We start from the raw sequence: 6,981 nt of genomic DNA, 5'->3' as shown, positions 1-6,981 counted from the left end.
GCGACCAGTACTATGCAGGAAAAATTTGAGTTACTATTTACAAGTAATACATACAGAGAATACATGTAAAAGAAGTTCAGCCTATATATATTTACTATCGGGACGCACAGCAAATGCAAAGCGTTTTGACTGCTATAGCAAAAGCTGTTGATGGATTTTGCAAATGCTATATAGGCCTAAATAGTATAATTGATGATATACGACCTAAAAACATAAATGTTCGATATTTTGGATTCACGTCTCCATCGCAATCAAAAATCAAAGTTAAAGAACTGGACTAAATCGAATCACTTTACATAAAGTAAAGTGGCGGCAGGTGTTTAGAGTCCTGGAGCTGACAAGGTAAACATCTGTCGTTCTGTCCCTGAACAGGCAGTTAACACACTGTTTCTGGGCCGTCATTGTAAAAAAGAATTTGTTCTTAACTGATTTGCGTAGTTAAATAAAGGTTAAATAAAATAAATGTAGTCATATTCTTTAACTTTGATTATTGGTTGAGATGGAAATGTGAATCCAACATATCAATTATTCATTTGTAGACAAAATAGAATTAAAGCCAGATTAAGTCGGTGGCACAAAATATACATTTCCTTCAAATGTTGATATGGGGTTGAATATTTTCCGAGTATTTTAGAAATGTTCCAAGCAGAGAATAAATCACTTTCTCCCAGGAAACACGGTATTTCCCGACAGAAACAGGAAGTGTCATTCAAAAGCGTTATAAAGTACATACTATGAATATATCTGGATTTGATTGGAGCTTTGATCAGCATGGACATTCTAATCTGAAGCTACCTGAGCTTGATGCGACATATATTAAATACATTTGATGAGCTCTACATTAACGACATTTAAATTAATGAGCCCAAACCCCAAAAAAATCGCAAATGGTTGTGCCGTTATCCATTATGATTAAAGACTACTGCACATTACGCACGACAGAGAAACATAAAAACCCATAGATGTAGCTAGCTATATGCGCTCTTCGGTAAATAAATTACACAAGTTTCAGTAGGCTAATCATTTTGAGTGTGCACTGTATTACTGCACTATATTGTATTATAAGGACTGGAGTTACGCACATCATTAAAACCATTTTGAAGCAGAAGCCTACAAAGTTACAAGTATAGGCTAGCTACTTTGATTATAATTTTCAAATATAATAGGTACCTATTTGTATAATTATACGGCTGAGGCATATATATATATATGTATCTTCCATAATATTTCCCTTAATGTTATCAGCCTACCACCTCTTTGTTTTTCTATTGTTATTTCATTCATTCCTGGCTTTCAACAGTTAAAAAAATACTGTCAAGTTGTCCTTCTCGTCATCATTCTTGTCACGTTCTGACCTTAGTTCTTTTGTCATGTTTTTGTTTTAGTATGGTCAGGGCGTGAGTTGGGGTGGGTAGTCTATGTTCCTTTTTCTATGTTGTGGTTATGTGTATGGCCTGGTATGGTTCCCAATCAGAGGCAGGTGTCGTTTGTTGCCTCTGATTGAGAATCATACTTTGGTAGCCTTTTCCCCATCTCATCATGGTTACTTTTTTCTCTTTTTGTGAGAGACAGGTAGCCCTACATTTTCTGCAGCGTCGTCTATTTTACAGTGATATAAATGTTTGTCTCCATTTACCCATCTCCATCTGGCTTTTTGGGGGTCACCTTGTTTTTAATTGTAAAGAAAACATTTTTATTTTATTGCAGCTGCAGAGTTTTAAAACAGCCTGTCACTCGATTATCGTTGCTTTAAAACACTATGTTTTGGGGGGCTGATTGCTTAGGCACTATTTGTGAAAGGCACTCCACACTGAGATGCACTGTCTGTCCCCAAACTGAGTGTTGATTCATCATGCAGAGGCCATAGAGAGAAGCAGGATTTTGACATTGCATATCATTTAACAGTTCCATTTCAAGCCATGCTGTTAATAAAAATCATCTTTATCCCGGGAAAAGGGAGTGGTTTTGGCCAGTAAATCCCGGTAAATGTTGGGTAATTGGGTTCCCGCTGTCACGCCCCATTCCAGTGCTCTACGTCGTCAGTCTACTAACCACTGTCCCTGGCAATCATCATTACCCACACCTACTCCACATCATTACCCACACCTACTCCCCACCACACCTCCTCCCCGTCATTACCCACACCTCCTCCCCGTCATTACCCACACCTCCTCCCCGTCATTACCCACACCTCCTCCCCGTCATTACCCACACCTCCTCCCCGTCATTACCCACACCTCCTCCCCACCACACCTCCTCCCCACCACACCTCCTCCCCGTCATTACCCACACCTCCTCCCCCCATTACCCACACCTCCTCCCCGTCATTACCCACACCTCCTCCCCACCCACACCTCCTCCCCACCACACCTCCTCCCCGTCATTACCCACACCTCCTCCCCGTCATTACCCACACCTCCTCCCCGTCATTACCCACACCTCCTCCCCGTCATTACCCACACCACACCTCCTCCCCGTCATTACCCACACCTACTCCTCACCGTCATTACCCACACCTACTCCTCACCATTACCCACACCTACTCCTCACCATTACCCACACCTACTCCCCATCATTACCCACACCTACTCCTCACCATTACCCAGACCTACTCCTCACCATTACCCACACCTACTCCCCACCATTACCCACACCTACCCCCCACCACACCTACTCCCCGTCATTACCCACACCTCCTCCACACCTCCTCCCCACCATTACCCACACCTACTCCCCGTCATTACCCACACCTACTCCCCACCACACCTACTCCTCATCATTATCCACACCTACTCCCCACCACACCAACTCCCCACCATTACCCACACCTCCTCCCCGTCATTACCCACACCTACCCCCCACCACACCTACTCCCCGTCACTACCCACACCTACTCCACATCATTACCCACACCTCCTCCCCACCATTACCCACACCTCCTCCCCACCATTACCCACACCTCCTCCCCACCACACCTCATCATTATCCACACCTACTCCCGTCATTACCCACACCTACTCCCCACCAACTCCCCACCACACCTACTCCCCATCATTACCCACACCTACTCCCCACCACACCTACTCCCCATCATTACCCACACCAACTCCCCACCATTAAATGTTGATATTTGGTTGTGTTGTCAACAAAACACAATTCAATGTTACTTTTGTAATACATTAAATAGCCTGAAGTTAAGGCTATCTTACAGACCGACGTAACAGCATTTATTCAACCTTAAAGAAATGAGTAACAAATCCATGGCCACGTTGAAGCTTAGTCTCCTGTAACTAAACCTGTCTTCTTATGTAATCATATAATGCATGCATGTGTAACGGATGTGAAATGGCTAGCTTAGTTAGCGGTGGAGCGCGCTAAATGGCTAGCTTAGTTAGCGGTGGTGCGCGCTAAATGGCTAGCTTAGTTAGCGCGCTAAATGGCTAGCTTAGTTAGCGGTGGAGCGCGCTAAATGGCTAGCTTAGTTAGCGGTGGTGCGCGTTAAATGGCTAGCTTAGTTAGCGGTGGTGCGCGCTAAATGGCTAGCTTAGTTAGTGGCGGTGTGCGCCAAACGGCTAGCTTAGTTAGCGGTGGAGCGCTAAATAACGTTTCAATCGGTGACGTCACTTGCTCTGAGACCTTGAAGTAGTGGTTCCCCTTGGTTCCCATATGGCAACATATTTAATCCATTTGTGGCATCATCTTCATTCAGCTTTGACTTAACTATCTCCAGATCTTTGTTACGGACACATTTCTCAACCACGTAACCTTTTAGAAAAGAAAGACAACCACGTAACCTTTTAGAAAAGAAAGACAACCACGTAACCTTTTAGAAAAGACAGACAACCACGTAACCTTTTAGAAAAGACAGACAACCACGTAACCTTTTAGAAAAGACAGACAACCACGTAACCTTTTAGAAAAGACAGACAACCACGTAACCTTTTAGAAAAGAAAGACAACCACGTAACCTTTTAGAAAAGAAAGACAACCACGTAACCTTTTAGAAAAGAAAGACAACCACAAAAGACAACCAATTCTAACTTAAGCCATTAGCAATCATCTGCTAACAGAGGTCACAGAAAACAACACAGAAAAACATTTGATAAAACAATGTTATTCTTACCAACAATGGCCTCCAGTATCATGTAGAGTGCCTCCTTGACAGCTGGTCAAAGGAGGTAGCGAAGTAGAATGGGTAAGTATACGAATATGAACATATTATACATTTGCATACAAACACATATACTGAACAAAAATCTAAACGCAACATGCAACAATTTAAAATAAAATTCAGAGTTACAGTTCATATAAGGAAATAGGTCAATTGAAATAAATAAATTAGGCCCTAATCTATGTATTTCACATGATTTCAGTACCTCAAGCATAATGTTTTCTGCAGGTTTCCTCATGGTTCTATTTAAAGCCATGTTTCCAGAACCTTCAGAACACTTTCCATAAAAACCACAAGAAAACATTAGTAACATTCTAAGAATGTTATTTAATCAAAAGAAACATTCCGTTCTCAGCGTCGACAAAACCCTCTCTATCCTCTATCTTGTGAAGTGTGTTCAGGTGTGTTGGCCGTGTCCACTAATTGGCCACACCTGTTCTTAATGGCCACACCTGTTTGTTTCCTTTGAAATGCGGTTTGTTTGAATAGCCTTGAAATGAACAAAGTTTATTTTAAACATGACATGGCAGCTCCATCCTGATTGTGCAGTGGACTAATTACTAATGAATTACATGGATAGAGAGCAGAAGATCTCACTGATGCCATGCTGCAATAATAGAAAAATATATGTTTGTATGATTAATGCCCAAGAAAATTAATTTCCATGTGTGCTTAGAGTTTAAAACAGTTAACCTAAGCCAGCAGTGTTAGTAAATGTATTATTGAAACATTTTCTAAGAACATTATTTAATTACGTTAAAATAACCTGTAATCTCCGTTCTCAGGACATTCAGAAAACCTCCCAGGAAAACTTTCAGGTAACCATAGAAAAACATTCTCAGAACCTCCGTGCAACCTAAAAATGTAACGTTCCCAGAACAGGCAAAATTCGACTTCATTCTCAGAACTTTTAGAAAACGTTCAGTTTTAACAGTCAAGAAACGTATGAATCCGGTCCCAAAACCAATGAATCTTCCGTAGGAACCAAATGTGCTTGATAGGAGATGATTACATTCGGGATTGTTAAACAGTAGCTAGCTAAGAACAACCAACTACTCCTGTTGTGTCTTCTTCTGTGGTCATGAACACAGGTAGTGCAGCCACGAGCTGCACAACTCTACTGAAAACCCAATGTAGTCTGCTTGCAGTGTTTTGAATTCACATTCACTACACAAACAAGTAGCAAAACATCTACCTGATCACTATTGATAAGCCTGTATAGTAAAGCTGTAGTGTTTTGAATTCACATTCACTATACAAACAAGAAGCAAAACATCTACCTGATCACTATTGATTAGCCTGTGCAGTAAAGCTGTAGTGTTTTGACTACTTATTTACTACAAGTAGTAAAAATATTTCCCTGATTACTACTGGAAATACTACAGTACCATATTCCTACTGAAAACTACAAAACTCTACTTATGTATCTTCAGTCGTGTTAAAGTAGTAGCAAAAGTAGTAGCAAACTACACATTCACTACACATTTCTTAAACCTCTCTACATACAGTGCATTTGGAAAGCATTCTGACCCGTTGACTTTTTTCACATTTTGTTACATTGCATTCTAAACTTGATCAAATTATAAATGTTCCTCATCAATCTACACACAAATACTCCATAATGACAAAGTGAAAACAGGTTTTTGGATTTTTTTTTGCAAATGTATAAAAAATAATAACAGAAATACCTTTTTAACATAAGTATTCAGACCCTTTGTTATGAGATTCAAAATTGAGCTCAGGTGCATCCTGTTTCCATTGATCCTCCTTGAGATGTTTCTACAACTTGATTGGAGTCCACCTGTGGTAAATTCAATTGATTGGACATGATTTGGAAAGGCACACACCTGTCTCTATAAGGTCCCACAGTTGACAGTTCACGTCAGAGCAAAAACCAAGCCCTGAGGTCGACGGAATTGTCCGTAAAGCCCAGAGACAGGTTTGTTTTTAGGCACAGATCTGGGGAAGGGTACCAACAATCCTGCAGACATTTTTTGGTCCCCAAGAACACAGTGGCCTCCGTCATTCTGGGGCGACAGGGAAGCCTAGTGGTTAGAGTGTTGTACTAGTAACCGGAAGGTTGCAAGTTCAAACCCCCGAGCTGACAAGGTGCAAATCTGTCATTCTGCCCCTGAACAGGCAGTTAACCCACTGTTCCTAGGCCGTCATTGAAAATAAGATTTTGTTCTTGAATGACTTTCCTGGTTAAATAAAGGTAAAATAAAATTTAAAAAAATTCTTAAATGGAAGAACCACTGAGGCTTTGGGCGCCCAGCCAAACTGAGCAATTAGGGGAGAAGGGCCTTGGTCCAAGAACCTGATTATCACTCTGACAGAGTTCCTCAGTGGAGATGGCAGAACCTTCCATCTCTGCAGCACTCCACCTTTATGGTAGAGTGGCCAGACGGTAGACACTCCTCAATAAAAGACACATGACAGCCCTCTTGGAGTTTGCCAAAAGGCACCTACGGAATACACTCAGATCATGAGAAACAAGATTCTCTGGTCTGATGAAACCAAGATTGAACTATTTGGCCTGTTGCCAAACGTCACGTCTGGAGGAAACCTGGCACCTCCCTACATGTACATATTACCTCAACTAACCGTTGTACCAGTACCCCCTGTATATAGCCTCCACATTGACTCTGAACCGGTACCCCCTGTATATAGCCTCCACATTGACTCTGTACCGGTACCCCCTGTATATAGCCTCCACATTGACTCTGTACCAGTACCCCCTGTATATAGCCTCCACATTGACTCTGTACCGTTACCCCCTGTATATAGCCTCCACATTGACTCTGTACCAG

The sequence above is a fragment of the Oncorhynchus masou genome, chromosome 5 (genome assembly GCF_036934945.1).
Source record: "Oncorhynchus masou masou isolate Uvic2021 chromosome 5, UVic_Omas_1.1, whole genome shotgun sequence".
NCBI lineage: Eukaryota > Metazoa > Chordata > Actinopteri > Salmoniformes > Salmonidae > Oncorhynchus > Oncorhynchus masou.
Note: the sequence above shows the minus strand (reverse complement) of the source record.